This window comes from Hyperolius riggenbachi, chromosome 3 (assembly GCF_040937935.1).
Source record: "Hyperolius riggenbachi isolate aHypRig1 chromosome 3, aHypRig1.pri, whole genome shotgun sequence".
Lineage (NCBI taxonomy): Eukaryota > Metazoa > Chordata > Amphibia > Anura > Hyperoliidae > Hyperolius > Hyperolius riggenbachi.
The window spans coordinates 77613862-77639125 of NC_090648.1; the positions used below are offsets into that span (position 1 = coordinate 77613862).

The window sequence follows — 25264 nt, forward strand, 5'->3', positions numbered from 1 at the left end:
CTAACCAAAAGGCTGTCCAAGCATGAGGACAGTGCCCCGTGTGAGGATTGAACTCACGACCTTCAGATTATGAGACTGACGCGCTACCTACTGCGCTAACGAGGCAGTGCTTTTGCCACTGTGCCGCACACGTGCCAGGTAAGTTGGCTCATGGTTTGCTGTCTAGACAGAGCTGATGCCCCCCCTCTGGCTCTCGAGCTCCTTTTTCCCCCAGATGCATTCAGCTCTTACCGAACGCCTCCCATATGGTCTAGCGGTCAGGATTCCTGGTTTTCACCCAGGCGGCCCGGGTTCGACTCCCGGTATGGGAATGTTCTGCATTTTGGCTAAGGTGCGCTCATCAGAATCAAGCTTCCCAGGTGAGCGTACCGGAGCCCAACAAAAGCCTTCTCCTTGGGGGCCTATTAGTGCAGGGGAAGAACGGCTGTTGGCCAGAAAAAGGTCCTCCCTCTGTAATACTGGCTGTTTTCTCTTCGCCCCATCTACAAAAGTTCTCGGCGGGTGACAAGAAAGGCAATGTCCAAAGTCAGATTTTCAGTTGCTCCAAGCTCCTTTTGCAACTCTGCTGCTGATAGCGCTGATGTCCAGACTCTACTCTCAGTGGTATCTCAGTGGGTGGGAAAGTGATCAAAAGTCTCCGCGATAGGCTTGTACGCTTATAGGGTGGACTTGCCCTAACCAAAAGGCTGTCCAAGCATGAGAACAGTGCCCCGTGTGAGGATTGAACTCACGACCTTCAGATTATGAGACTGACGCGCTACCTACTGCGCTAACGAGGCAGTGCTTTTGCCACTGTGCCGCACACGCGCCAGGTAAGTTGGCTCATGGTTTGCTGTCTAGACAGAGCTGATGCCCCCCCTCTGGCTCTCGAGCTCCTTTTTCCCCCAGATGCATTCAGCTCTTACCGAACGCCTCCCATATGGTCTAGCGGTCAGGATTCCTGGTTTTCACCCAGGCGGCCCGGGTTCGACTCCCGGTATGGGAATGTTCTGCCTTTTGGCTAAGGTGCGCTCATCAGAATCAAGCTTCCCAGGTGAGCGTACCGGAGCCCAACAAAAGCCTTCTCCTTGGGGGCCTATTAGTGCAGGGGAAGAACGGCTGTTGGCCAGAAAAAGGTCCTCCCTCTGTAATACTGGCTGTTTTCTCTTCGCCCCATCTACAAAAGTTCTCGGCGGGTGACAAGAAAGGCAATGTCCAAAGTCAGATTTTCAGTTGCTCCAAGCTCCTTTTGCAACTCTGCTGCTGATAGTGCTGATGTCCAGACTCTACTCTCAGTGGTATCTCAGTGGGTGGGAAAGTGATCAAAAGTCTCCGCGATAGGCTTGTACGCTTATATGGTGGACTTGCCCTAACCAAAAGGCTGTCCAAGCATGAGGACAGTGCCCCGTGTGAGGATTGAACTCACGACCTTCAGATTATGAGACTGACGCGCTACCTACTGCGCTAACGAGGCAGTGCTTTTGCCACTGTGCCGCACACGCGCCAGGTAAGTTGGCTCATGGTTTGCTGTCTAGACAGAGCTGATGCCCCCCTCTGGCTCTCGAGCTCCTTTTTCCCCCAGATGCATTCAGCTCTTACCGAACGCCTCCCATATGGTCTAGCGGTCAGGATTCCTGGTTTTCACCCAGGTGGCCTGGGTTCGACTCCCGGTATGGGAACGTCCTGCCTTTTGGCTAAGGTGTGCTCATCAGAATCAAGCTTCCCAGGTGAGCGTACCGGAGCCCAACAAAAGCCTTCTCCTTGGGGGCCTATTAGTGCAGGGGAAGAACGGCTGTTGGCCAGAAAAAGGTCCTCCCTCTGTAATACTGGCTGTTTTCTCTTCGCCCCATCTACAAAAGTTCTCGGCGGGTGACAAGAAAGGCAATGTCCAAAGTCAGATTTTCAGTTGCTCCAAGCCCCTTTTGCAACTCTGCTGCTGATAGCGCTGATGTCCAGACTCTACTCTCAGTGGTATCTCAGTGGGTGGGAAAGTGATCAAAAGTCTCCGCGATAGGCTTGTACGCTTATAGGGTGGACTTGCCCTAACCAAAAGGCTGTCCAAGCATGAGGACAGTGCCCCGTGTGAGGATTGAACTCACGACCTTCAGATTATGAGACTGACGCGCTACCTACTGCGCTAACGAGGCAGTGCTTTTGCCATTGTGCCGCACACGCGCCAGGTAAGTTGGCTCATGGTTTGCTGTCTAGACAGAGCTGATGCCCCCCTCTGGCTCTCGAGCTCCTTTTTCCCCCAGATGCATTCAGCTCTTACCGAACGCCTCCCATATGGTCTAGCGGTCAGGATTCCTGGTTTTCATCCAGGCGGCCCGGGTTCGACTCCCGGTATGGGAACGTCCTGCCTTTTGGCTAAGGTGCGCTCATCAGAATCAAGCTTCCCAGGTGAGCGTACCGGAGCCCAACAAAAGCCTTCTCCTTGGGGGCCTATTAGTGCAGGGGAAGAACGGCTGTTGGCCAGAAAAAGGTCCTCCCTCTGTAATACTGGCTGTTTTCTCTTCGCCCCATCTACAAAAGTTCTCGGCGGGTGACAAGAAAGGCAATGTCCAAAGTCAGATTTTCAGTTGCTCCAAGCCCCTTTTGCAACTCTGCTGCTGATAGTGCTGATGTCCAGACTCTACTCTCAGTGGTATCTCAGTGGGTGGGAAAGTGATCAAAAGTCTCCGCGATAGGCTTGTACGCTTATAGGGTGGACTTGCCCTAACCAAAAGGCTGTCCAAGCATGAGGACAGTGCCCCGTGTGAGGATTGAACTCACGACCTTCAGATTATGAGACTGACGCGCTACCTACTGCGCTAACGAGGCAGTGCTTTTGCCACTGTGCTGCACACGCGCCAGGTAAGTTGGCTCATGGTTTGCTGTCTAGACAGAGCTGATGCCCCCATCTGGCTCTCGAGCTCCTTTTTCCCCCAGATGCATTCAGCTCTTACTGAACGCCTCCCATATGGTCTAGCGGTCAGGCTTCCTGGTTTTCACCCAGGCGGCCCGGGTTCGACTCCCGGTATGGGAACGTTCTGCCTTTTGGCTAAGGTGCGCTCATCAGAATCAAGCTTCCCAGGTGAGCGTACCGGAGCCCAACAAAAGCCTTCTCCTTGGGGGCCTATTAGTGCAGGGGAAGAACGGCTGTTGGCCAGAAAAAGGTCCTCCCTCTGTAATACTGGCTGTTTTCTCTTCGCCCCATCTACAAAAGTTCTCGGCGGGTGACAAGAAAGGCAATGTCCAAAGTCAGATTTTCAGTTGCTCCAAGCCCCTTTTGCAACTCTGCTGCTGATAGCGCTGATGTCCAGACTCTACTCTCAGTGGTATCTCAGTGGGTGTAAGGTACCTTGAGGGTTGGAGACCGATGTGCTGGAGGTAGCAGCTCTTGCAACTTACCAACGGGAAACCCTGGAGTGGAAACAGGAATCTCCAGTTGGCACGGGGCAGGAGCGCTTGCAGGAAGTCACTGTAGCGCTCCCACAGGTTGAGTCTGGTACTGCAATGACTCAAACACCAGGTAGACTTGAGGACTGAAGCAGATCCAGGAACGGGCACAGGTCTGGCAGCAAAGCGGATACTCAAACAGGCGGTGGTCGGCAGCAGAGAGGGTAGTCGTACTTGGCAGAGGTCGGCAACAGAGCGGGTAATCAGACAGGCAGTGGTCGGCAGCAGAGAGGGTAGTCGTACTTGGCAAAGGTCGGCAACAGAGCGGGTAGTCAGACGAGCCAGGTTCAGTAACATCAGATCAGGGCAGAGCTTAGTCAGCACACGGGAACACACACACTCACAGAACTTGCTGCAATACTACAGCAACCAGAGTGTGGTGCTCTCCAGGCTTAAATAGGCCGTTTGGGCGTGCCCAGCGTAACGTACGACGCGCGTGCGCAGAAACGCACGGCGCCACGCAACGCCCACGTCAGAGCAACATGTACAAACAGACGCCCCTCACGCGCGCGCGCGCGTGCACGCGGCACTCACAGCAACGCCTTCCGGCGCCATTGCCTGCGCCGCCCGACGCGACGCGCACGAGCGCACCACGCCAGACCGCCGATTATGGAGACCGGCCGAGATGCCCCCGGACGCCTGCCGACATCCGTGCGTGCCAGCCGCCTCGCCTGGACAGGTAACTGAACGTGACAGTGGGTGGGAAAGTGATCAAAAGTCTCCGCGATAGGCTTGTACGCTTATAGGGTGGACTTGCCCTAACCAAAAGGCTGTCCAAGCATGAGGACAGTGCCCCGTGTGAGGATTGAACTCACGACCTTCAGATTATGAGACTGACGCGCTACCTACTGCGCTAACGAGGCAGTGCTTTTGCCACTGTGCCGCACACGCGCCAGGTAAGTTGGCTCATGGTTTGCTGTCTAGACAGAGCTGATGCCCCCCTCTGGCTCTCGAGCTCCTTTTTCCCCCAGATGCATTCAGCTCTTACCGAACGCCTCCCATATGGTCTAGCGGTCAGGATTCCTGGTTTTCACCCAGGTGGCCTGGGTTCGACTCCCGGTATGGGAACGTCCTGCCTTTTGGCTAAGGTGCGCTCATCAGAATCAAGCTTCCCAGGTGAGCGTACCGGAGCCCAACAAAAGCCTTCTCCTTGGGGGCCTATTAGTGCAGGGGAAGAACGGCTGTTGGCCAGAAAAAGGTCCTCCCTCTGTAATACTGGCTGTTTTCTCTTCGCCCCATCTACAAAAGTTCTCGGCGGGTGACAAGAAAGGCAATGTCCAAAGTCAGATTTTCAGTTGCTCCAAGCCCCTTTTGCAACTCTGCTGCTGATAGCGCTGATGTCCAGACTCTACTCTCAGTGGTATCTCAGTGGGTGGGAAAGTGATCAAAAGTCTCCACGATAGGCTTGTACGCTTATAGGGTGGACTTGCCCTAACCAAAAGGCAGTCCAAGCATGAGGACAGTGCCCCGTGTGAGGATTGAACTCACGACCTTCAGATTATGAGACTGACGCGCTACCTACTGCGCTAACGAGGCAGTGCTTTTGCCACTGTGCCGCACACGCGCCAGGTAAGTTGGCTCATGGTTTGCTGTCTAGACAGAGCTGATGCCCCCCTCTGGCTCTCGAGCTTCTTTTTCCCCCAGATGCATTCAGCTCTTACCGAACGCCTCCCATATGGTCTAGCGGTCAGGATTCCTGGTTTTCACCCAGGCGGCCTGGGTTCGACTCCCGGTATGGGAACGTTCTGCCTTTTGGCTAAGGTGCGCTCATCAGAATCAAGCTTCCCAGGTGAGCGTACCGGAGCCCAACAAAAGCCTTCTCCTTGGGGGCCTATTAGTGCAGGGGAAGAACGGCTGTTGGCCAGAAAAAGGTCCTCCCTCTGTAATACTGGCTGTTTTCTCTTCGCCCCATCTACAAAGGTTCTCGGCGGGTGACAAGAAAGGCAATGTCCAAAGTCAGATTTTCAGTTGCTCCAAGCCCCTTTTGCAACTCTGCTGCTGATAGCGCTGATGTCCAGACTCTACTCTCAGTGGTATCTCAGTGGGTGGGAAAGTGATCAAAAGTCTCCACGATAGGCTTGTACGCTTATAGGGTGGACTTGCCCTAACCAAAAGGCAGTCCAAGCATGAGGACAGTGCCCCGTGTGAGGATTGAACTCACGACCTTCAGATTATGAGACTGACGCGCTACCTACTGCGCTAACGAGGCAGTGCTTTTGCCACTGTGCCGCACACGCGCCAGGTAAGTTGGCTCATGGTTTGCTGTCTAGACAGAGCTGATGCCCCCCTCTGGCTCTCGAGCTCCTTTTTCCCCCAGATGCATTCAGCTCTTACTGAACGCCTCCCATATGGTCTAGCAGTCAGGATTCCTGGTTTTCACCCAGGCGGCCCGGGTTCGACTCCCGGTATGGGAACGTTCTGCCTTTTGGCTAAGGTGCGCTCATCAGAATCAAGCTTCCCAGGTGAGCGTACCGGAGCCCAACAAAAGCCTTCTCCTTGGGGGCCTATTAGTGCAGGGGAAGAACGGCTGTTGGCCAGAAAAAGGTCCTCCCTCTGTAATACTGGCTGTTTTCTCTTCGCCCCATCTACAAAAGTTCTCGGCGGGTGACAAGAAAGGCAATGTCCAAAGTCAGATTTTCAGTTGCTCCAAGCCCCTTTTGCAACTCTGCTGCTGATAGCGCTGATGTCCAGACTCTACTCTCAGTGGTATCTCAGTGGGTGGGAAAGTGATCAAAAGTCTCCGCGATAGGCTTGTACGCTTATAGGGTGGACTTGCCCTAACCAAAAGGCTGTGCAAGCATGAGGACAGTGCCCCGTGTGAGGATTGAACTCACGACCTTCAGATTATGAGACTGACGCACTACCTACTACGCTAACGAGGCAGTGCTTTTGCCACTGTGCTGCACACGCGCCAGGTAAGTTGGCTCATGGTTTGCTGTCTAGACAGAGCTGATGCCCCCCTCTGGCTCTCGAGCTCCTTTTTCCCCCAGATGCATTCAGCTCTTACCGAACGCCTCCCATATGGTCTAGCGGTCAGGATTCCTGGTTTTCACCCAGGCGGCCTGGGTTCGACTCCCGGTATGGGAACGTCCTGCCTTTTGGCTAAGGTGCGCTCATCAGAATCAAGCTTCCCAGGTGAGCGTACCAGAGCCCAACAAAAGCCTTCTCCTTGGGGGCCTATTAGTGCAGGGGAAGAATGGCTGTTGGCCAGAAAAAGGTCCTCCATCTGTAATACTGGCTGTTTTCTCTTCGCCCCATCTACAAAAGTTCTCGGCGGGTGACAAGAAAGGCAATGTCCAAAGTCAGATTTTCAGTTGCTCCAAGCCCCTTTTGCAACTCTGCTGCTGATAGCGCTGATGTCCAGACTCTACTCTCAGTGGTATCTCAGTGGGTGTAAGGTACCTTGAGGGTTGGAGACCGATGTGCTGGAGGTAGCAGCTCTTGCAACTTACCAACGGGAAACCCTGGAGTGGAAACAGGAATCTCCAGTTGGCACGGGGCAGGAGCGCTTGCAGGAAGTCACTGTAGCGCTCCCACAGGTTGAGTTTGGTACTGCAATGACTCAAACACCAGGTAGACTTGAGGACTGAAGCAGATCCAGGAACGGGCACAGGTCTGGCAGCAAAGCGGATACTCAAACAGGCGGTGGTCGGCAGCAGAGAGGGTAGTCGTACTTGGCAGAGGTCGGCAACAGAGCGGGTAATCAGACAGGCAGTGGTCGGCAGCAGAGAGGGTAGTCGTACTTGGCAAAGGTCGGCAACAGAGCGGGTAGTCAGACGAGCCAGGTTCAGTAACATCAGATCAGGGCAGAGCTTAGTCAGCACACGGGAACACACACACTCACAGAACTTGCTGCAATACTACAGCAACCAGAGTGTGGTGCTCTCCAGGCTTAAATAGGCCGTTTGGGCGTGCCCAGCGTAACGTACGACGCGCGTGCGCAGAAACGCACGGCGCCACGCAACGCCCACGTCAGAGCAACATGTACAAACAGACGCCCCTCACGCGCGCGCGCGTGCACGCGGCACTCACAGCAACGCCTTCCGGCGCCATTGCCTGCGCCGCCCGACGCGACGCGCACGAGCGCACCACGCCAGACCGCCGATTATGGAGACCGGCCGAGATGCCCCCGGACGCCTGCCGACATCCGTGCGTGCCAGCCGCCTCGCCTGGACAGGTAACTGAACGTGACAGTGGGTGGGAAAGTGATCAAAAGTCTCCGCGATAGGCTTGTACGCTTATAGGGTGGACTTGCCCTAACCAAAAGGCTGTCCAAGCATGAGGACAGTGCCCCGTGTGAGGATTGAACTCACGACCTTCAGATTATGAGACTGACGCGCTACCTACTGCGCTAACGAGGCAGTGCTTTTGCCACTGTGCCGCACACGCGCCAGGTAAGTTGGCTCATGGTTTGCTGTCTAGACAGAGCTGATGCCCCCCTCTGGCTCTCGAGCTTCTTTTTCCCCCAGATGCATTCAGCTCTTACCGAACGCCTCCCATATGGTCTAGCGGTCAGGATTCCTGGTTTTCACCCAGGCGGCCCGGGTTCGACTCCCGGTATGGGAACGTTCTGCCTTTTGGCTAAGGTGCGCTCATCAGAATCAAGCTTCCCAGGTGAGCGTACCGGAGCCCAACAAAAGCCTTCTCCTTGGGGGCCTATTAGTGCAGGGGAAGAACGGCTGTTGGCCAGAAAAAGGTCCTCCCTCTGTAATACTGGCTGTTTTCTCTTCGCCCCATCTACAAAAGTTCTCGGCGGGTGACAAGAAAGGCAATGTCCAAAGTCAGATTTTCAGTTGCTCCAAGCCCCTTTTGCAACTCTGCTGCTGATAGCGCTGATGTCCAGACTCTACTCTCAGTGGTATCTCAGTGGGTGGGAAAGTGATCAAAAGTCTCCGCGATAGGCTTGTACGCTTATAGGGTGGACTTGCCCTAACCAAAAGGCTGTCTAAGCATGAGGACAGTGCCCCGTGTGAGGATTGAACTCACGACCTTCAGATTATGAGACTGACGCGCTACCTACTGCGCTAACGAGGCAGTGCTTTTGCCACTGTGCCGCACACGCGCCAGGTAAGTTGGCTCATGGTTTGCTGTCTAGACAGAGCTGATGCCCCCCTCTGGCTCTCGAGCTCCTTTTTCCCCCAGATGCATTCAGCTCTTACCGAACGCCTCCCATATGGTCTAGCTGTCAGGATTCCTGGTTTTCACCCAGGTGGCCTGGGTTCGACTCCCGGTATGGGAACGTCCAGCCTTTTGGCTAAGGTGCGCTCATCAGAATCAAGCTTCCCAGGTGAGCGTACCGGAGCCCAACAAAAGCCTTCTCCTTGGGGGCCTATTAGTGCAGGGGAAGAACGGCTGTTGGCCAGAAAAAGGTCCTCCCTCTGTAATACTGGCTGTTTTCTCTTCGCCCCATCTACAAAAGTTCTCGGCGGGTGACAAGAAAGGCAATGTCCAAAGTCAGATTTTCAGTTGCTCCAAGCCCCTTTTGCAACTCTGCTGCTGATAGCGCTGATGTCCAGACTCTACTCTCAGTGGTATCTCAGTGGGTGGGAAAGTGATCAAAAGTCTCCACGATAGGCTTGTACGCTTATAGGGTGGACTTGCCCTAACCAAAAGGCAGTCCAAGCATGAGGACAGTGCCCCGTGTGAGGATTGAACTCACGACCTTCAGATTATGAGACTGACGCGCTACCTACTGCGCTAACGAGGCAGTGCTTTTGCCACTGTGCCGCACACGCGCCAGGTAAGTTGGCTCATGGTTTGCTGTCTAGACAGAGCTGATGCCCCCCTCTGGCTCTCGAGCTTCTTTTTCCCCCAGATGCATTCAGCTCTTACCGAACGCCTCCCATATGGTCTAGCGGTCAGGATTCCTGGTTTTCACCCAGGCGGCCCGGGTTCGACTCCCGGTATGGGAACGTTCTGCCTTTTGGCTAAGGTGCGCTCATCAGAATCAAGCTTCCCAGGTGAGCGTACCGGAGCCCAACAAAAGCCTTCTCCTTGGGGGCCTATTAGTGCAGGGGAAGAACGGCTGTTGGCCAGAAAAAGGTCCTCCCTCTGTAATACTGGCTGTTTTCTCTTCGCCCCATCTACAAAAGTTCTCGGCGGGTGACAAGAAAGGCAATGTCCAAAGTCAGATTTTCAGTTGCTCCAAGCCCCTTTTGCAACTCTGCTGCTGATAGCGCTGATGTCCAGACTCTACTCTCAGTGGTATCTCAGTGGGTGGGAAAGTGATCAAAAGTCTCCGCGATAGGCTTGTACGCTTATAGGGTGGACTTGCCCTAACCAAAAGGCTGTCCAAGCATGAGGACAGTGCCCCGTGTGAGGATTGAACTCACGACCTTCAGATTATGAGACTGACGCGCTACCTACTGCGCTAACGAGGCAGTGCTTTTGCCACTGTGCCGCACACGCGCCAGGTAAGTTGGCTCATGGTTTGCTGTCTAGACAGAGCTGATGCCCCCCTCTGGCTCTCGAGCTCCTTTTTCCCCCAGATGCATTCAGCTCTTACCGAACGCCTCCCATATGGTCTAGCGGTCAGGATTCCTGGTTTTCACCCAGGCGGCCTGGGTTCGGCTCCCGGTATGGGAACATCCTGCCTTTTGGCTAAGGTGCGCTCATCAGAATCAAGCTTCCCAGGTGAGCGTACCGGAGCCCAACAAAAGCCTTCTCCTTGGGGGCCTATTAGTGCAGGGGAAGAATGGCTGTTGGCCAGAAAAAGGTCCTCCCTCTGTAATACTGGCTGTTTTCTCTTCGCCCCATCTACAAAAGTTCTCGGCGGGTGACAAGAAAGGCAATGTCCAAAGTCAGATTTTCAGTTGCTCCAAGCCCCTTTTGCAACTCTGCTGCTGATAGCGCTGATGTCCAGACTCTACTCTCAGTGGTATCTCAGTGGGTGGGAAAGTGATCAAAAGTCTCCGCGATAGGCTTGTACGCTTATAGGGTGGACTTGCCCTAACCAAAAGGCTGTCCAAGCATGAGGACAGTGCCCCGTGTGAGGATTGAACTCACGACCTTCAGATTATGAGACTGACGCGCTACCTACTACGCTAACAAGGCAGTGCTTTTGCCACTGTGCCGCACACGCGCCAGGTAAGTTGGCTCATGGTTTGCTGTCTAGACAGAGCTGATGCCCCCCTCTGGCTCTCGAGCTCCTTTTTCCCCCAGATGCATTCAGCTCTTACCGAACGCCTCCCATATGGTCTAGCGGTCAGGATTCCTGGTTTTCACCCAGGCGGCCTGGGTTCGACTCCCGGTATGGGAACGTCCTGCCTTTTGGCTAAGGTGCGCTCATCAGAATCAAGCTTCCCAGGTGAGCGTACCGGAGCCCAACAAAAGCCTTCTCCTTGGGGGCCTATTAGTGCAGGGGAAGAACGGCTGTTGGCCAGAAAAAGGTCCTCCCTCTGTAATACTGGCTGTTTTCTCTTCGCCCCATCTACAAAAGTTCTCGGTGGGTGACAAGAAAGGCAATGTCCAAAGTCAGATTTTCAGTTGCTCCAAGCCCCTTTTGCAACTCTGCTGCTGATAGCGCTGATGTCCAGACTCTACTCTCAGTGGTATCTCAGTGGGTGTAAGGTACCTTGAGGGTTGGAGACCGATGTGCTGGAGGTAGCAGCTCTTGCAACTTACCAACGGGAAACCCTGGAGTGGAAACAGGAATCTTCAGTTGGCACGGGGCAGGAGCGCTTGCAGGAAGTCACTGTAGCGCTCCCACAGGTTGAGTCTGGTACTGCAATGACTCAAACACCAGGTAGACTTGAGGACTGAAGCAGATCCAGGAACGGGCACAGGTCTGGCAGCAAAGCGGATACTCAAACAGGCGGTGGTCGGCAGCAGAGAGGGTAGTCGTACTTGGCAGAGGTCGGCAACAGAGCGGGTAATCAGACAGGCAGTGGTCGGCAGCAGAGAGGGTAGTCGTACTTGGCAAAGGTCGGCAACAGAGCGGGTAGTCAGACGAGCCAGGTTCAGTAACATCAGATCAGGGCAGAGCTTAGTCAGCACACGGGAACACACACACTCACAGAACTTGCTGCAATACTACAGCAACCAGAGTGTGGTGCTCTCCAGGCTTAAATAGGGCGTTTGGGCGTGCCCAGCGTAACGTACGACGCGCGTGCGCAGAAACGCACGGCGCCACGCAACGCCCACGTCAGAGCAACATGTACAAACAGACGCCCCTCACGCGCGCGCGCGTGCACGCGGCACTCACAGCAACGCCTTCCGGCGCCATTGCCTGCGCCGCCCGACGCGACGCGCACGAGCGCACCACGCCAGGCCGCCGATTATGGAGACCGGCCGAGATGCCCCCGGACGCCTGCCGACATCCGTGCGTGCCAGTCGCCTCGCCTGGACAGGTAACTGACCGTGACAATGCCCCCTCCTTAAAGGCAGCCTCCGGATGCCCTCTGATACAGGCTTATGAGGGTATTTCCGATGAAACTCCTTAACTAGGTGATTAGCATGAATATTAACAGCTGGCTCCCAAGAGCTCTCTTCCGGACCATAGCCTTCCCATTTGACCAGATACTGGATTTTTCTACCTCTTCTCCTAGAGTCCAGAATAGCCTCCACCTCAAATTCCTCTTCTCCATCAATTTCAATAGGTGCTGGAGGGCCCACATTGCGATCTGGAAAAACATCTGCAACTGCTGGTTTAAGAAGAGACACATGGAAAACTGGGTGGATCTTGAGAGTCTTGGGAAGTGTGAGCTCATAAGCCACTTGACCAATCTTCTTTTTTACAGGGAAGGGACCGATATACTTAGGTCCCAGTTTGCGTGAAGGACCTGGCAATTTCAGATGTGCAGTAGATAAAAACACAGTATCTCCCACTGTTAATTCCAGCTCACCTCTTCTATGGACATCAGCATTTCTCTTAAACGCCTCTTGTGCTTTAGCCATGTTGTCCTGAAGAAGCTTGTTATTGTCAGAGAGGAAGTGGACTAGCTCCCCTGCAGCTGGTACAGATGCCTCTGGAATTAGATTAGGCAAGAAGGTGGGATGAAACCCGTAATTTGCAAAAAACGGGGATTGTTGAATAGCTGAATGACAGGAATTATTGTAAGCAAATTCAGCCAAAGGTAACAGATGAAGCCAATTATCCTGTGTAGTAGTCAAAAAACACCTGAGGTACTGTTCTAAAGTCTGATTTGTTCGTTCCGTTTGTCCATTTGACTGAGGGTGGTAGGCCGATGAAAAATGTAATTGTATATCCAGTAGTTTGCATAATGCTCTCCAAAACCGGGAAGTAAACTGAGTCCCTCTGTCAGAGACTATATCTCCTGGGACACCATGCAGCTGAACAATTTCTCTGATAAAGGTAGTAGCTGTTGTTTGTGCAGACGGCGTATTATGCATGGGTATGAAGTGCGCCATCTTAGACAATCGGTCTATTACCACAAAAATGGTGTTAAATCCTTCCGAAACAGGCAATTCCACAATAAAATCCATGGCAATTGAAAACCAGGGTCTTGGAGGCACTGGTAGAGGATCTAAGAGTCCCCATGGCTTCAATCTAGATCCTTTGGCACAACAACAGGTTCTACAGGCTCTCACGTACTCTTTACAATCCTTCCTTAGATCAGGCCACCAAAAGGAACGTTGCACCAGCTCCTGAGTCTTGGATACCCCAAAATGACCTGCCAGTTGATGGTCATGACACAGTTTTAACACTGATGTGCGAAGATCTTGAGGAATAAAGATTTTATCTTCATGATACCATAGACCATCCTTGAACATTAGAAATGACTCATCTGTATCAGAAAGCCCGAATTTACTCTGCTGAATTTGCTTGACCAGATCAGGTTGTAGAATCAGGAAATTATGACTTGACAGAATTGTATCTGGACAAACTGGTGACACTTCCTCCTCCGGAAACATCCGAGATAAGGCATCTGGTTTGATGTTCTTTGACCCAGGTCGATATGTTATGTGGAAAGAGAATCTAGAAAAAAAAAGTGCCCATCTTGCTTGTCTGGGGTTCAGTCTCTTAGCAGTCTTTAGATACTCAAGATTTTGATGATCCGTGTAGATCAAAATAGGGTGACTTGCACCTTCCAGTAAGTACCTCCATTCCTCTAAAGCGTTCTTAATTGCCAACAATTCTCTATCCCCGACATCATAATTCCTCTCAGCAGGAGTCAGTTTCCTAGAGAAATATGCCACTGGATGTAGCAGGAATTTCACCCCTTGTCTCTGAGATAGAACTGCTCCCACCGCCATTTCAGATGCATCCACTTCCAATAAATAAAGCAAGGCAGGGTCAGGGTGTCTAAGAATGGGAGCAGTTGTAAACAATTCCTTGAGTCTTTCAAAAGAGGCTTGCGCTTCAGTACTCCAGACAAATCGTTCTTGCTGACGAGTAAGTTGAGTGATAGGTAAGATTATTGCTGAAAAATGTTTGATGAACCTCGGTAAAAATTTGCAAAACCGATAAACCGTTGAACTGCCTTCTTGTTCGTAGGAGGTGGCCAATCGATGATTGCCTGAATCTTTTGTGGATCCATGGTAAATCCTTCTGCAGAGATGATAAGACCCAAGAACTGAATTGATTCTTTTTCAAACTCGCATTTTTCTGCCTTTACATAAAGTTTATGCAACCTAAGCCGAGACAGAACTTGACCTACTTGAGAGCGATGAATCTCCACTGAAGGCGAGAATACAAGGATGTCATCCAAGTAGACGATAATGAAATGATCCAAGAAGTCCTTAAGAACATCGTTAATGAAGTGTTGGAAGGTAGCTGGGGCATTACATAGCCCAAATGGCATGACCCGATATTCGAAGTGACCAAATCTAGACCTGAAGGCTGTCTTCCATTCGTCCCCAGCCCTTATTCTTATCAAATTGTATGCACCTCTAAGATCTAATTTGGTAAAGATTTTGGCTTCTCTTAATTTTTGAAACAGCTCAGGGACCAAAGGTAACGGGTATCGATTCTTGATTGTGATCTTGTTTAATTCACGATAATCGATACATGGACGAAGAGTCTTGTCCTTCTTTTCTACAAAGAAAATCCCCGCACCCGCCGGGGAAGTGGATGGTTGTATGAATCCTTTTTTGAGATTTTCTTCTATATATTGTCTTAAGGTTTCTTGTTCAGGATCAGAAAGGGGAAACATACGACCAAAAGGAATTGGTGCTCCAGGATGTAGGTCAATTGGACAGTCGTAAGGACGATGTGGGGGTAGCTGATCAGCCCCCTTTTTATCGAAAACATCGAGATACTTATGATATTGAACTGGGATGACTTCTTGCAATGAGGAGGTGCATAATAATGATCCTGTTGGAGCAGGTACATGACATTGTCTGCAATAACTGGACTCAAATGACACAGAACCAGATGACCAATTGATGATGGGATTATGTGCCTGAAGCCAAGGTAGTCCTAGGATAACAGGGTATACTGGGGAGGATACTAGGTCAAACTTTAAAAGCTCCTGATGATCCTGGTTAATGCTGGTAAGGATGGGTAAGGATTCAACTGTAACAGGACCTGAGCTTATGCCGGAACCATCAGCAAGATGGATAAACAATGGTTCCTTGCGAGGTTGTGTCGGAAATTGGTGAGTAGTAGCATATGTAATGTCCAAAAAGCAACTGCAGGCTCCGGAATCTATGATGGCGTGTGCATTAAGGATTCTTCCTGGGAGCTGGAAAGAAACAGGTATAGACAAAAGATTAGTAAAAGCTACCGTAGGCTGGGTTGGAGAAGCTCTGATGAAAATTTCCTTACCGGAAGGTCGGACAGGACAAGCTCTAAGGAAGTGACCAGAAGCTCCACAATACAGGCATAGGTTGCATTGACGGCGTCTCATTCTCTCTTCAGCAGATAAAGATGGGCGGATAAGACCTAATTGCATCGGTTCAGGCTGATCAGAAGCTGATGCTGTTGCAGGAGCCGGAGTTACAGAAGATGGAAACCATAGTGGCCGGGCGGTGTTTTTCCTTTCCAGAAGACGCTCTCGAAAGCGGCGATCCAGCTGGATAGCCGCCTTGACCAATTCCTCCAGAGTATCAGGGACTCCTATTCTTGCCAACTCATCCTTGAGTTGGTCTGACAACCCCATACGGTATTGGAACTTTAAGGCAGACTCGTTCCAATCCGTGTCCGCGGCCCACCTTCTAAACTCCGAGGTGTACTCCTCCACCGGCCTGCGTCCTTGACGTAAATTTTGTAAGGAAGACTCAGCAGTAGCAATACGTTGCGGATCGTCATATAATATCGCCATAGCTTCAAAGAGTGATTGTACAGAGGCAAGAGTCTGATGTTTTTGCTACATCAAATGATGAGCCCATGATTGGGGTTCCCCTTGAAGTAATGATATAATAAATCCCACCTTTGTTTCTTCATTGGCGAAGGTCCTTGGTTGCAGAGCAAAGTAAAGTTGACAGGAGTTCCGAAAGGTACGGAATTTAGTGCGGTCACCAGAAAATCGATCAGGCAGTGGTACTCAGGGTTCAGGAGCTGGTGGCAAAACTGGAACTGAAGCTGGAGTAGGCGGAACTGGCTCTGAGGCCACAGGAGCAGAATGGCTAGGGGTGACTGCAGCTGAACCATCACTGTTAGCAAGTGTGTTGATACGTCCTTCTAGTCGAACATGTCCGGCCTGTAGTTCTTTGAAAGCATCAGTTAAGGTAGCCATTTGGGTGCAAAGAGTGCTCAGAACATTCGCTACCTCAGCGGTCTCCATTTGGCTGTAGTATTTTGTAAGGTACCTTGAGGGTTGGAGACCGATGTGCTGGAGGTAGCAGCTCTTGCAACTTACCAACGGGAAACCCTGGAGTGGAAACAGGAATCTCCAGTTGGCACGGGGCAGGAGCGCTTGCAGGAAGTCACTGTAGCGCTCCCACAGGTTGAGTCTGGTACTGCAATGACTCAAACACCAGGTAGACTTGAGGACTGAAGCAGATCCAGGAACGGGCACAGGTCTGGCAGCAAAGCGGATACTCAAACAGGCGGTGGTCGGCAGCAGAGAGGGTAGTCGTACTTGGCAGAGGTCGGCAACAGAGCGGGTAATCAGACAGGCAGTGGTCGGCAGCAGAGAGGGTAGTCGTACTTGGCAAAGGTCGGCAACAGAGCGGGTAGTCAGACGAGCCAGGTTCAGTAACATCAGATCAGGGCAGAGCTTGGTCAGCACACGGGAACACACACACTCACAGAACTTGCTGCAATACTACAGCAACCAGAGTGTGGTGCTCTCCAGGCTTAAATAGGCCGTTTGGGCGTGCCCAGCGTAACGTACGACGCGCGTGCGCAGAAACGCACGGCGCCACGCAACGCCCACGTCAGAGCAACATGTACAAACAGACGCCCCTCACGCGCGCGCGCGTGCACGCGGCACTCACAGCAACGCCTTCCGGCGCCATTGCCTGCGCCGCCCGACGCGACGCGCACGAGCGCACCACGCCAGGCCGCCGATTATGGAGACCGGCCGAGATGCCCCCGGACGCCTGCCGACATCCGTGCGTGCCAGCCGCCTCGCCTGGACAGGTAACTGACCGTGACAGTGGGTGGGAAAGTGATCAAAAGTCTCCGCGATAGGCTTGTACGCTTATAGGGTGGACTTGCCCTAACCAAAAGGCTGTCCAAGCATGAGGACAGTGCCCCGTGTGAGGATTGAACTCACGACCTTCAGATTATGAGACTGACGCGCTACCTACTGCGCTAACGAGGCAGTGCTTTTGCCACTGTGCCGCACACGCGCCAGGTAAGTTGGCTCATGGTTTGCTGTCTAGACAGAGCTGATGCCCCCCTCTGGCTCTCGAGCTCCTTTTTCCCCCAGATGCATTCAACTCTTACCGAACGCCTCCCATATGGTCTAGCGGTCAGGATTCCTGGTTTTCACCCAGGCGGCCCGGGTTCAACTCCTGGTATGGGAACGTCCTGCCTTTTGGCTAAGGTGCGCTCATCAGAATCAAGCTTCCCAGGTGAGCGTACCGGAGCCCAACAAAAGCCTTCTCCTTGGGGGCCTATTAGTGCAGGGGAAGAACGGCTGTTGGCCAGAAAAAGGTCCTCCCTCTGTAATACTGGCTGTTTTCTCTTCGCCCCATCTACAAAAGTTCTCGGCGGGTGACAAGAAAGGCAATGTCCAAAGTCAGATTTTCAGTTGCTCCAAGCCCCTTTTGCAACTCTGCTGCTGATAGCGCTGATGTCCAGAATCTACTCTCAGTGGTATCTCAGTGGGTGGGAAAGTGATCAAAAGTCTCCGCGATAGGCTTGTACGCCTATAGGGTGGACTTGCCCTAACCAAAAGGCTGTCCAAGCATGAGGACAGTGCCCCGTGTGAGGATTGAACTCACGACCTTCAGATTATGAGACTGACGCGCTACCTACTGCGCTAACGAGGCAGTGCTTTTGCCACTGTGCCGCACACGCGCCAGGTAAGTTGGCTCATGGTTTGCTGTCTAGACAGAGCTGATGCCCCCCTCTGGCTCTCGAGCTCCTTTTTCCCCCAGATGCATTCAGCTCTTACCGAATGCCTCCCATATGGTCTAGCGGTCAGGATTCCTGGTTTTCACCCAGGCGGCCCGGGTTCGACTCCCGGTATGGGAACGTCCTGCCTTTTGGCTAAGGTGCGCTCATCAGAATCAAGCTTCCCAGGTGAGCGTACCGGAGCCCAACAAAAGCCTTCTCCTTGGGGGCCTATTAGTGCAGGGGAAGAACGGCTGTTGGCCAGAAAAAGGTCCTCCCTCTGTAATACTGGCTGTTTTCTCTTCGCCCCATCTACAAAAGTTCTCGGCGGGTGACAAGAAAGGCAATGTCCAAAGTCAGATTTTCAGTTGCTCCAAGCCCCTTTTGCAACTCTGCTGCTGATAGCGCTGATGTCCAGACTCTACTCTCAGTGGTATCTCAGTGGGTGGGAAAGTGATCAAAAGTCTCCGCGATAGGCTTGTACGCCTATAGGGTGGACTTGCCCTAACCAAAAGGCTGTCCAAGCATGAGGACAGTGCCCCGTGTGAGGATTGAACTCACGACCTTCAGATTATGAGACTGACGCGCTACCTACTGCGCTAACGAGGCAGTGCTTTTGCCACTGTGCCGCACACGCGCCAGGTAAGTTGGCTCATGGTTTGCTGTCTAGACAGAGCTGATGCCCCCCTCTGGCTCTCGAGCTCCTTTTTCCCCCAGATGCATTCAGCTCTTACCGAACGCCTCCCATATGGTCTAGCGGTCAGGATTCCTGGTTTTCACCCAGGCGGCCCGGGTTCGACTCCCGGTATGGGAACGTCCTGCCTTTTGGCTAAGGTGCGCTCATCAGAATCAAGCTTCCCAGGTGAGCGTACCGGAGCCCAACAAAAGCCTTCTCCTTGGGGGCCTATTATTGCAGGGGAAGAACGGCTGTTGGCCAGAAAAAGGTCCTCCCTCTGTAATACTGTCTGTTTTCTCTTCGCCCCATCTACAAAAGTTCTCGGCGGGTGACAAGAAAGGCAATGTCCAAAGTCAGATTTTCAGTTGCTCCAAGCCCCTTTTGCAACTCTGCTGCTGATAGCGCTGATGTCCAGACTCTACTCTCAGTGGTATCTCAGTGGGTGGGAAAGTGATCAAAAGTCTCCACGATAGGCTTGTACGCTTATAGGTTGGACTTGCCCTAACCAAAAGGCTGTCCAAGCATGAGGACAGTGCCCCGTGTGAGGATTGAACTCACGACCTTCAGATTATGAGACTGACGCGCTACCTACTGCGCTAACGAGGCAGTGCTTTTGCCACTGTGCCGCACACGTGCCAGGTAAGTTGGCTCATGGTTTGCTGTCTCGACAGAGCTGATGCCCCCCTCTGGCTCTCGAACTCCTTTTTCCCCCAGATGCATTCAGCTCTTACCGAGCGCCTCCCATATGGTCTAGCGGTCAGGATTCCTGGTTTTCACCCAGGCGGCCCGGGTTCGACTCCCGGTATGGGAACGTCCTGCCTTTTGGCTAAGATGCGCTCATCAGAATCAAGCTTCCCAGGTGAGTGTACCAGAGCCCAACAAAAGCCTTCTCCTTGGGGGCCTATTAGTGCAGGGGAAGAACGGCTGTTGGCCAGAAAAAGGTCCTCCCTCTGTAATACTGGCTGTTTTCTCTTCGCCCCATCTACAAAAGTTCTCGGCGGGTGACAAGAAAGGCAATGTCCAAAGTCAGATTTTCAGTTGCTCCAAGCCCCTTTTGCAACTCTGCTGCTGATAGCGCTGTTGTCTAGACTCTACTCTCAGTGGTATCTCAGTGGGTGGGAAAGTGATCAAAAGTCTCCGCGATAGGCTTGTACGCTTATAGGGTGGACTTGCCCTAACCAAAAGGCTGTCCAAGCATGAGGACAGTGCCCCATGTGAGGATTGAACTCACGACCTTCAGATTATGAGACTGACGCGCTACCTACTGCGCTAACGAGGCAGTGCTTTTGCCACTGTGCCGCACACGCGCCAGGTAAGTTGGCTCATGGTTTGCTGTCTAGACAGAGCTGATGCCCCCCTCTGGCTCTCGAGCTCCTTTTTCCCCCAGATGCATTCAGCTCTTACCGAATGCCTCCCATATGGTCTAGCGGTCAGGATTCCTGGTTTTCACCCAGGCGGCCCGGGTTCGACTCCCGGTATGGGAACGTCCTGCCTTTTGGCTAAGGTGCGCTCATCAGAATCAAGCTTCCCAGGTGAGCGTACCGGAGCCCAACAAAAGCCTTCTCCTTGGGGGCCTATTAGTGCAGGGGAAGAACGGCTGTTGGCCAGAAAAAGGTCCTCCCTCTGTAATACTGGCTGTTTTCTCTTCGCCCCATCTACAAAAGTTCTCGGCGGGTGACAAGAAAGGCAATGTCCAAAGTCAGATTTTCAGTTGCTCCAAGCCCCTTTTGCAACTCTGCTGCTGATAGCGCTGATGTCCAGACTCTACTCTCAGTGGTATCTCAGTGGGTGGGAAAGTGATCAAAAGTCTCCGCGATAGGCTTGTACGCTTATAGGGTGGACTTGCCCTAACCAAAAGGCTGTCCAAGCATGAGGACAGTGCCCCGTGTGAGGATTGAACTCACGACCTTCAGATTATGAGACTGACGCGCTACCTACTGCGCTAACGAGGCAGTGCTTTTGCCACTGTGCCGCACACGCACCAGGTAAGTTGGCTCATGGTTTGCTGTCTAGACAGAGCTGATGCCCCCCTCTGGCTCTCGAGCTCCTTTTTCCCCCAGATGCATTCAGCTTTTACCAAACGCCTCCCATATGGTCTAGCGGTCAGGATTCCTGGTTTTCACCCAGGCGGCCCGGGTTCGACTCCCGGTATGGGAACGTCCTGCCTTTTGGCTAAGGTGCGCTCATCAGAATCAAGCTTCCCAGGTGAGCGTACCGGAGCCCAACAAAAGCCTTCTCCTTGGGGGCCTATTAGTGCAGGGGAAGAACGGCTGTTGGCCAGAAAAAGGTCCTCCCTCTGTAATACTGGCTGTTTTCTCTTCGCCCCATCTACAAAAGTTCTCGGCGGGTGACAAGAAAGGCAATGTCCAAAGTCAGATTTTCAGTTGCTCCAAGCCCCTTTTGCAACTCTGCTGCTGATAGCGCTGATGTCCAGACTCTACTCTCAGTGGTATCTCAGTGGGTGGGAAAGTGATCAAAAGTCTCCGCGATAGGCTTGTACGCTTATAGGGTGGACTTGCCCTAACCAAAAGGCTGTCCAAGCATGAGGACAGTGCCCCGTGTGAGGATTGAACTCACGACCTTCAGATTATGAGACTGACGCACTACCTACTGCGCTAACGAAGCAGTGCTTTTGCCACTGTGCCGCACACATGCCAGGTAAGTTGGCTCATGGTTTGCTGTCTAGACAGAGCTGATGCCCCCCTCTGGCTCTCGAGCTCCTTTTTCCCCCAGATGCATTCAGTTCCTACCGAACGCCTCCCATATGGTCTAGCGGTCAGGATTCCTGGTTTTCACCCAGGCGGCCCAGGTTCGACTCCCGGTATGGGAACGTCCTGCCTTTTGGCTAAGGTGCGCTCATCAGAATCAAGCTTCCCAGGTGAGCGTACCGGAGCCCAACAAAAGCCTTCTCCTTGGGGGCCTATTAGTGCAGGGGAAGAACGGCTGTTGGCCAGAAAAAGGTCCTCCCTCTGTAATACTGGCTGTTTTCTCTTCGCCCCATCTACAAAAGTTCTCGGCGGGTGACAAGAAAGGCAATGTCCAAAGTCAGATTTTCAGTTGCTCCAAGCCCCTTTTGCAACTCTGCTGCTGATAGCGCTGATGTCCAGACTCTACTCTCAGTGGTATCTCAGTGGGTGGGAAAGTGATCAAAAGTCTCCGCGATAGGCTTGTACGCTTATAGGGTGGACTTGCCCTAACCAAAAGGCTGTCCAAGCATGAGGACAGTGCCCCGTGTGAGGATTGAACTCACGACCTTCAGATTATGAGACTGACGCGCTACCTACTGCGCTAACGAGGCAGTGCTTTTGCCACTGTGCCGCACACGCGCCAGGTAAGTTGGCTCATGGTTTGCTGTCTAGACAGAGCTGATGCCCCCCTCTGGCTCTCGAGCTCCTTTTTCCCCCAGATGCATTCAGCTCTTACCGAACGCCTCCCATATGGTCTAGCGGTCAGGATTCCTGGTTTTCACCCAGGCGGCCCGGGTTCGACTCCCGGTATGGGAACGTCCTGCCTTTTGGCTAAGGTGCGCTCATCAGAATCAAGCTTCCCAGGTGAGCGTACCGGAGCCCAACAAAAGCCTTCTCCTTGGGGGCCTATTAGTGCAGGGGAAGAACGGCTGTTGGCCAGAAAAAGGTCCTCCCTCTGTAATACTGGCTGTTTTCTCTTCGCCCCATCTACAAAAGTTCTCGGCGGGTGACAAGAAAGGCAATGTCCAAAGTCAGATTTTCAGTTGCTCCAAGCCCCTTTTGCAACTCTGCTGCTGATATCGCTGATGTCCAGACTCTACTCTCAGTGGTATCTCAGTGGGTGGGAAAGTGATCAAAAGTCTCCGCGATAGGCTTGTACGCTTATAGGGTGGACTTGCCCTAACCAAAAGGCTGTCCAAGCATGAGGACAGTGCCCCGTGTGAGGATTGAACTCACGACCTTCAGATTATGAGACTGACGCGCTACCTACTGCGCTAACGAGGCAGTGCTTTTGCCACTGTGCCGCACACGCGCCAGGTAAGTTGGCTCATGGTTTGCTGTCTAGACAGAGCTGATGCCCCCCTCTGGCTCTCGAGCTCCTTTTTCCCCCAGATGCATTCAGCTCTTACCGAACGCCTCCCATATGGTCTAGCGGTCAGGATTCCTGGTTTTCACCCAGGCGGCCCGGGTTCGACTCCCGGTATGGGAACGTCCTGCCTTTTGGCTAAGGTGCGCTCATCAGAATCAAGCTTCCCAGGTGAGCGTACCGGAGCCCAACAAAAGCCTTCTCCTTGGGGGCCTATTAGTGCAGGGGAAGAACGGCTGTTGGCCAGAAAAAGGTCCTCCCTCTGTAATACTGGCTGTTTTCTCTTCGCCCCATCTACAAAAGTTCTCGGCGGGTGACAAGAAAGGCAATGTCCAAAGTCAGATTTTCAGTTGCTCCAAGCCCCTTTTGCAACTCTGCTGCTGATAGCGCTGATGTCCAGACTCTACTCTCAGTGGTATCTCAGTGGGTGGGAAAGTGATCAAAAGTCTCCGCGATAGGCTTGTACGCTTATAGGGTGGACTTGCCCTAACCAAAAGGCTGTCCAAGCATGAGGACAGTGCCCCGTGTGAGGATTGAACTCACGACCTTCAGATTATGAGACTGACGCGCTACCTACTGCGCTAACGAGGCAGTGCTTTTGCCACTGTGCCGCACACGCGCCAGGTAAGTTGGCTCATGGTTTGCTGTCTAGACAGAGCTGATGCCCCCCTCTGGCTCTCGAGCTCCTTTTTCCCCCAGATGCATTCAGCTCTTACCGAACGCCTCCCATATGGTCTAGCGGTCAGGATTCCTGGTTTTCACCCAGGCGGCCCGGGTTCGACTCCCGGTATGGGAACGTCCTGCCTTTTGGCTAAGGTGCGCTCATCAGAATCAAGCTTCCCAGGTGAGCGTACCGGAGCCCAACAAAAGCCTTCTCCTTGGGGGCCTATTAGTGCAGGGGAAGAACGGCTGTTGGCCAGAAAAAGGTCCTCCCTCTGTAATACTGGCTGTTTTCTCTTCGCCCCATCTACAAAAGTTCTCGGCGGGTGACAAGAAAGGCAATGTCCAAAGTCAGATTTTCAGTTGCTCCAAGCCCCTTTTGCAACTCTGCTGCTGATAGCGCTGATGTCCAGACTCTACTCTCAGTGGTATCTCAGTGGGTGGGAAAGTGATCAAAAGTCTCCGCGATAGGCTTGTACGCTTATAGGGTGGACTTGCCCTAACCAAAAGGCTGTCCAAGCATGAGGACAGTGCCCCGTGTGAGGATTGAACTCACGACCTTCAGATTATGAGACTGACGCGCTACCTACTGCGCTAACGAGGCAGTGCTTTAGCCACTGTGCCGCACACGCGCCAGGTAAGTTGGCTCATGGTTTGCTGTCTAGACAGAGCTGATGCCCCCCTCTGGCTCTCGAGCTCCTTTTTCCCCCAGATGCATTCAGCTCTTACCGAACGCCTCCCATATGGTCTAGCGGTCAGGATTCCTGGTTTTCACCCAGGCGGCCTGGGTTCGACTCCCGGTATGGGAACGACCTGCCTTTTGGCTAAGGTGCGCTCATCAGAATCAAGCTTCCCAGGTGAGTGTACCGGAGCCCAACAAAAGCCTTCTCCTTGGGGGCCTATTAGTGCAGGGGAAGAACGGCTGTTGGCCAGAAAAAGGTCCTCCCTCTGTAATACTGGCTGTTTTCTCTTCGCCCCATCTACAAAAGTTCTCGGCGGGTGACAAGAAAGGCAATGTCCAAAGTCAGATTTTCAGTTGCTCCAAGCCCCTTTTGCAACTCTGCTGCTGATAGCGCTGATGTCCAGACTCTACTCTCAGTGGTATCTCAGTGGGTGGGAAAGTGATCAAAAGTCTCCGCGATAGGATTGTACGCTTATAGGGTGGACTTGCCCTAACCAAAAGGCTGTCCAAGCATGAGGACAGTGCCCCGTGTGAGGATTGAACTCACGACCTTCAGATTATGAGACTGACACGCTACCTACTGCGCTAACGAGGCAGTGCTTTTGCCACTGTGCCGCACACGCGCCAGGTAAGTTGGCTCATGGTTTGCTGTCTAGACAGAGCTGATGCCCCCCTCTGGCTCTCGAGCTCCTTTTTCCCCCAGATGCATTCAGCTCTTACCGAAAGCCTCCCATATGGTCTAGCGGTCAGGATTCCTGGTTTTCACCCAGGCGGCCCGGGTTCGACTCCCGGTATGGGAACGTCCTGCCTTTTGGCTAAGGTGCGCTCATCAGAATCAAGCTTCCCAGGTGAGCGTACCGGAGCCCAACAAAAGCCTTCTCCTTGGGGGCCTATTAGTGCAGGGGAAGAACGGCTGTTGGGCAGAAAAAGGTCCTCCCTCTGTAATACTGGCTGTTTTCTCTTCGCCCCATCTACAAAAGTTATCGGCGGGTGACAAGAAAGGCAATGTCCAAAGTCAGATTTTCAGTTGCTCCAAGCCCCTTTTGCAACTCTGCTGCTGATAGCGCTGATGTCCAGACTCTACTCTCAGTGGTATCTCAGTGGGTGGGAAAGTGATCAAAAGTCTCCGCGATAGGCTTGTACGCTTATAGGGTGGACTTGCCCTAACCAAAAGGCTGTTCAAGCATGAGGACAGTGCCCCGTGTGAAGATTGAACTCACGACCTTCAGATTATGAGACTGACGAGCTACCTACTGCGCTAACGAGGCAGTGCTTTTGCCACTGTGCCGCACACGCGCCAGGTAAGTTGGCTCATGGTTTGCTGTCTAGACAGAGCTGATGCCCCCCTCTGGCTCTCGAGCTCCTTTTT

At 52.8% G+C, this 25264-nt stretch overlaps 53 non-coding genes across 53 annotated transcripts; 26 read left to right on the forward strand and 27 right to left on the reverse strand.

Annotated features, from left to right (window-relative positions):
* Positions 1 to 32: 32 nt before the first annotated feature.
* Positions 33 to 105, reverse strand: TRNAM-CAU (transfer RNA methionine (anticodon CAU)). The gene has a single exon. It is a non-coding gene; the product is annotated as a tRNA-Met (tRNA).
* Positions 106 to 239: 134 nt separating this feature from the next.
* On the forward strand, positions 240 to 311 carry TRNAE-UUC (transfer RNA glutamic acid (anticodon UUC)). Its single transcript has one exon. It is a non-coding gene; the product is annotated as a tRNA-Glu (tRNA).
* Positions 312 to 706: 395 nt separating this feature from the next.
* On the reverse strand, positions 707 to 779 carry TRNAM-CAU (transfer RNA methionine (anticodon CAU)). Its single transcript has one exon. It is a non-coding gene; the product is annotated as a tRNA-Met (tRNA).
* A 134-nt stretch (positions 780 to 913) lies between these two features.
* TRNAE-UUC (transfer RNA glutamic acid (anticodon UUC)) lies at positions 914 to 985 on the forward strand. Its single transcript has one exon. It is a non-coding gene; the product is annotated as a tRNA-Glu (tRNA).
* Positions 986 to 1380: 395 nt separating this feature from the next.
* On the reverse strand, positions 1381 to 1453 carry TRNAM-CAU (transfer RNA methionine (anticodon CAU)). Its single transcript has one exon. It is a non-coding gene; the product is annotated as a tRNA-Met (tRNA).
* Positions 1454 to 1586: 133 nt separating this feature from the next.
* TRNAE-UUC (transfer RNA glutamic acid (anticodon UUC)) lies at positions 1587 to 1658 on the forward strand. The gene has a single exon. It is a non-coding gene; the product is annotated as a tRNA-Glu (tRNA).
* Positions 1659 to 2053: 395 nt separating this feature from the next.
* Positions 2054 to 2126, reverse strand: TRNAM-CAU (transfer RNA methionine (anticodon CAU)). The gene has a single exon. It is a non-coding gene; the product is annotated as a tRNA-Met (tRNA).
* Positions 2127 to 2259: 133 nt separating this feature from the next.
* TRNAE-UUC (transfer RNA glutamic acid (anticodon UUC)) lies at positions 2260 to 2331 on the forward strand. Its single transcript has one exon. It is a non-coding gene; the product is annotated as a tRNA-Glu (tRNA).
* A 395-nt stretch (positions 2332 to 2726) lies between these two features.
* Positions 2727 to 2799, reverse strand: TRNAM-CAU (transfer RNA methionine (anticodon CAU)). Its single transcript has one exon. It is a non-coding gene; the product is annotated as a tRNA-Met (tRNA).
* A 133-nt stretch (positions 2800 to 2932) lies between these two features.
* Positions 2933 to 3004, forward strand: TRNAE-UUC (transfer RNA glutamic acid (anticodon UUC)). Its single transcript has one exon. It is a non-coding gene; the product is annotated as a tRNA-Glu (tRNA).
* A 1203-nt stretch (positions 3005 to 4207) lies between these two features.
* Positions 4208 to 4280, reverse strand: TRNAM-CAU (transfer RNA methionine (anticodon CAU)). Its single transcript has one exon. It is a non-coding gene; the product is annotated as a tRNA-Met (tRNA).
* A 133-nt stretch (positions 4281 to 4413) lies between these two features.
* TRNAE-UUC (transfer RNA glutamic acid (anticodon UUC)) lies at positions 4414 to 4485 on the forward strand. The gene has a single exon. It is a non-coding gene; the product is annotated as a tRNA-Glu (tRNA).
* A 395-nt stretch (positions 4486 to 4880) lies between these two features.
* TRNAM-CAU (transfer RNA methionine (anticodon CAU)) lies at positions 4881 to 4953 on the reverse strand. Its single transcript has one exon. It is a non-coding gene; the product is annotated as a tRNA-Met (tRNA).
* Positions 4954 to 5086: 133 nt separating this feature from the next.
* TRNAE-UUC (transfer RNA glutamic acid (anticodon UUC)) lies at positions 5087 to 5158 on the forward strand. Its single transcript has one exon. It is a non-coding gene; the product is annotated as a tRNA-Glu (tRNA).
* Positions 5159 to 5553: 395 nt separating this feature from the next.
* Positions 5554 to 5626, reverse strand: TRNAM-CAU (transfer RNA methionine (anticodon CAU)). Its single transcript has one exon. It is a non-coding gene; the product is annotated as a tRNA-Met (tRNA).
* Positions 5627 to 5759: 133 nt separating this feature from the next.
* On the forward strand, positions 5760 to 5831 carry TRNAE-UUC (transfer RNA glutamic acid (anticodon UUC)). Its single transcript has one exon. It is a non-coding gene; the product is annotated as a tRNA-Glu (tRNA).
* Positions 5832 to 6226: 395 nt separating this feature from the next.
* TRNAM-CAU (transfer RNA methionine (anticodon CAU)) lies at positions 6227 to 6299 on the reverse strand. The gene has a single exon. It is a non-coding gene; the product is annotated as a tRNA-Met (tRNA).
* Positions 6300 to 6432: 133 nt separating this feature from the next.
* On the forward strand, positions 6433 to 6504 carry TRNAE-UUC (transfer RNA glutamic acid (anticodon UUC)). The gene has a single exon. It is a non-coding gene; the product is annotated as a tRNA-Glu (tRNA).
* Positions 6505 to 7705: 1201 nt separating this feature from the next.
* On the reverse strand, positions 7706 to 7778 carry TRNAM-CAU (transfer RNA methionine (anticodon CAU)). The gene has a single exon. It is a non-coding gene; the product is annotated as a tRNA-Met (tRNA).
* A 133-nt stretch (positions 7779 to 7911) lies between these two features.
* Positions 7912 to 7983, forward strand: TRNAE-UUC (transfer RNA glutamic acid (anticodon UUC)). Its single transcript has one exon. It is a non-coding gene; the product is annotated as a tRNA-Glu (tRNA).
* Positions 7984 to 8378: 395 nt separating this feature from the next.
* TRNAM-CAU (transfer RNA methionine (anticodon CAU)) lies at positions 8379 to 8451 on the reverse strand. The gene has a single exon. It is a non-coding gene; the product is annotated as a tRNA-Met (tRNA).
* A 133-nt stretch (positions 8452 to 8584) lies between these two features.
* TRNAE-UUC (transfer RNA glutamic acid (anticodon UUC)) lies at positions 8585 to 8656 on the forward strand. The gene has a single exon. It is a non-coding gene; the product is annotated as a tRNA-Glu (tRNA).
* Positions 8657 to 9051: 395 nt separating this feature from the next.
* On the reverse strand, positions 9052 to 9124 carry TRNAM-CAU (transfer RNA methionine (anticodon CAU)). Its single transcript has one exon. It is a non-coding gene; the product is annotated as a tRNA-Met (tRNA).
* Positions 9125 to 9257: 133 nt separating this feature from the next.
* TRNAE-UUC (transfer RNA glutamic acid (anticodon UUC)) lies at positions 9258 to 9329 on the forward strand. Its single transcript has one exon. It is a non-coding gene; the product is annotated as a tRNA-Glu (tRNA).
* Positions 9330 to 9724: 395 nt separating this feature from the next.
* TRNAM-CAU (transfer RNA methionine (anticodon CAU)) lies at positions 9725 to 9797 on the reverse strand. Its single transcript has one exon. It is a non-coding gene; the product is annotated as a tRNA-Met (tRNA).
* A 133-nt stretch (positions 9798 to 9930) lies between these two features.
* On the forward strand, positions 9931 to 10002 carry TRNAE-UUC (transfer RNA glutamic acid (anticodon UUC)). Its single transcript has one exon. It is a non-coding gene; the product is annotated as a tRNA-Glu (tRNA).
* Positions 10003 to 10397: 395 nt separating this feature from the next.
* Positions 10398 to 10470, reverse strand: TRNAM-CAU (transfer RNA methionine (anticodon CAU)). The gene has a single exon. It is a non-coding gene; the product is annotated as a tRNA-Met (tRNA).
* Positions 10471 to 10603: 133 nt separating this feature from the next.
* On the forward strand, positions 10604 to 10675 carry TRNAE-UUC (transfer RNA glutamic acid (anticodon UUC)). The gene has a single exon. It is a non-coding gene; the product is annotated as a tRNA-Glu (tRNA).
* Positions 10676 to 17014: 6339 nt separating this feature from the next.
* Positions 17015 to 17087, reverse strand: TRNAM-CAU (transfer RNA methionine (anticodon CAU)). Its single transcript has one exon. It is a non-coding gene; the product is annotated as a tRNA-Met (tRNA).
* A 133-nt stretch (positions 17088 to 17220) lies between these two features.
* On the forward strand, positions 17221 to 17292 carry TRNAE-UUC (transfer RNA glutamic acid (anticodon UUC)). The gene has a single exon. It is a non-coding gene; the product is annotated as a tRNA-Glu (tRNA).
* A 395-nt stretch (positions 17293 to 17687) lies between these two features.
* Positions 17688 to 17760, reverse strand: TRNAM-CAU (transfer RNA methionine (anticodon CAU)). The gene has a single exon. It is a non-coding gene; the product is annotated as a tRNA-Met (tRNA).
* A 133-nt stretch (positions 17761 to 17893) lies between these two features.
* Positions 17894 to 17965, forward strand: TRNAE-UUC (transfer RNA glutamic acid (anticodon UUC)). The gene has a single exon. It is a non-coding gene; the product is annotated as a tRNA-Glu (tRNA).
* Positions 17966 to 18360: 395 nt separating this feature from the next.
* TRNAM-CAU (transfer RNA methionine (anticodon CAU)) lies at positions 18361 to 18433 on the reverse strand. Its single transcript has one exon. It is a non-coding gene; the product is annotated as a tRNA-Met (tRNA).
* Positions 18434 to 18566: 133 nt separating this feature from the next.
* TRNAE-UUC (transfer RNA glutamic acid (anticodon UUC)) lies at positions 18567 to 18638 on the forward strand. The gene has a single exon. It is a non-coding gene; the product is annotated as a tRNA-Glu (tRNA).
* A 395-nt stretch (positions 18639 to 19033) lies between these two features.
* On the reverse strand, positions 19034 to 19106 carry TRNAM-CAU (transfer RNA methionine (anticodon CAU)). The gene has a single exon. It is a non-coding gene; the product is annotated as a tRNA-Met (tRNA).
* Positions 19107 to 19239: 133 nt separating this feature from the next.
* On the forward strand, positions 19240 to 19311 carry TRNAE-UUC (transfer RNA glutamic acid (anticodon UUC)). Its single transcript has one exon. It is a non-coding gene; the product is annotated as a tRNA-Glu (tRNA).
* A 395-nt stretch (positions 19312 to 19706) lies between these two features.
* TRNAM-CAU (transfer RNA methionine (anticodon CAU)) lies at positions 19707 to 19779 on the reverse strand. The gene has a single exon. It is a non-coding gene; the product is annotated as a tRNA-Met (tRNA).
* A 133-nt stretch (positions 19780 to 19912) lies between these two features.
* On the forward strand, positions 19913 to 19984 carry TRNAE-UUC (transfer RNA glutamic acid (anticodon UUC)). The gene has a single exon. It is a non-coding gene; the product is annotated as a tRNA-Glu (tRNA).
* A 395-nt stretch (positions 19985 to 20379) lies between these two features.
* TRNAM-CAU (transfer RNA methionine (anticodon CAU)) lies at positions 20380 to 20452 on the reverse strand. The gene has a single exon. It is a non-coding gene; the product is annotated as a tRNA-Met (tRNA).
* A 133-nt stretch (positions 20453 to 20585) lies between these two features.
* Positions 20586 to 20657, forward strand: TRNAE-UUC (transfer RNA glutamic acid (anticodon UUC)). Its single transcript has one exon. It is a non-coding gene; the product is annotated as a tRNA-Glu (tRNA).
* Positions 20658 to 21052: 395 nt separating this feature from the next.
* TRNAM-CAU (transfer RNA methionine (anticodon CAU)) lies at positions 21053 to 21125 on the reverse strand. The gene has a single exon. It is a non-coding gene; the product is annotated as a tRNA-Met (tRNA).
* Positions 21126 to 21258: 133 nt separating this feature from the next.
* On the forward strand, positions 21259 to 21330 carry TRNAE-UUC (transfer RNA glutamic acid (anticodon UUC)). Its single transcript has one exon. It is a non-coding gene; the product is annotated as a tRNA-Glu (tRNA).
* Positions 21331 to 21725: 395 nt separating this feature from the next.
* On the reverse strand, positions 21726 to 21798 carry TRNAM-CAU (transfer RNA methionine (anticodon CAU)). Its single transcript has one exon. It is a non-coding gene; the product is annotated as a tRNA-Met (tRNA).
* Positions 21799 to 21931: 133 nt separating this feature from the next.
* TRNAE-UUC (transfer RNA glutamic acid (anticodon UUC)) lies at positions 21932 to 22003 on the forward strand. Its single transcript has one exon. It is a non-coding gene; the product is annotated as a tRNA-Glu (tRNA).
* A 395-nt stretch (positions 22004 to 22398) lies between these two features.
* TRNAM-CAU (transfer RNA methionine (anticodon CAU)) lies at positions 22399 to 22471 on the reverse strand. Its single transcript has one exon. It is a non-coding gene; the product is annotated as a tRNA-Met (tRNA).
* A 133-nt stretch (positions 22472 to 22604) lies between these two features.
* On the forward strand, positions 22605 to 22676 carry TRNAE-UUC (transfer RNA glutamic acid (anticodon UUC)). The gene has a single exon. It is a non-coding gene; the product is annotated as a tRNA-Glu (tRNA).
* Positions 22677 to 23071: 395 nt separating this feature from the next.
* On the reverse strand, positions 23072 to 23144 carry TRNAM-CAU (transfer RNA methionine (anticodon CAU)). The gene has a single exon. It is a non-coding gene; the product is annotated as a tRNA-Met (tRNA).
* A 133-nt stretch (positions 23145 to 23277) lies between these two features.
* Positions 23278 to 23349, forward strand: TRNAE-UUC (transfer RNA glutamic acid (anticodon UUC)). Its single transcript has one exon. It is a non-coding gene; the product is annotated as a tRNA-Glu (tRNA).
* Positions 23350 to 23744: 395 nt separating this feature from the next.
* TRNAM-CAU (transfer RNA methionine (anticodon CAU)) lies at positions 23745 to 23817 on the reverse strand. Its single transcript has one exon. It is a non-coding gene; the product is annotated as a tRNA-Met (tRNA).
* Positions 23818 to 23950: 133 nt separating this feature from the next.
* On the forward strand, positions 23951 to 24022 carry TRNAE-UUC (transfer RNA glutamic acid (anticodon UUC)). Its single transcript has one exon. It is a non-coding gene; the product is annotated as a tRNA-Glu (tRNA).
* A 395-nt stretch (positions 24023 to 24417) lies between these two features.
* Positions 24418 to 24490, reverse strand: TRNAM-CAU (transfer RNA methionine (anticodon CAU)). Its single transcript has one exon. It is a non-coding gene; the product is annotated as a tRNA-Met (tRNA).
* Positions 24491 to 24623: 133 nt separating this feature from the next.
* Positions 24624 to 24695, forward strand: TRNAE-UUC (transfer RNA glutamic acid (anticodon UUC)). The gene has a single exon. It is a non-coding gene; the product is annotated as a tRNA-Glu (tRNA).
* A 395-nt stretch (positions 24696 to 25090) lies between these two features.
* On the reverse strand, positions 25091 to 25163 carry TRNAM-CAU (transfer RNA methionine (anticodon CAU)). The gene has a single exon. It is a non-coding gene; the product is annotated as a tRNA-Met (tRNA).
* Between the last annotated feature and the right edge of the window lie 101 nt (positions 25164 to 25264).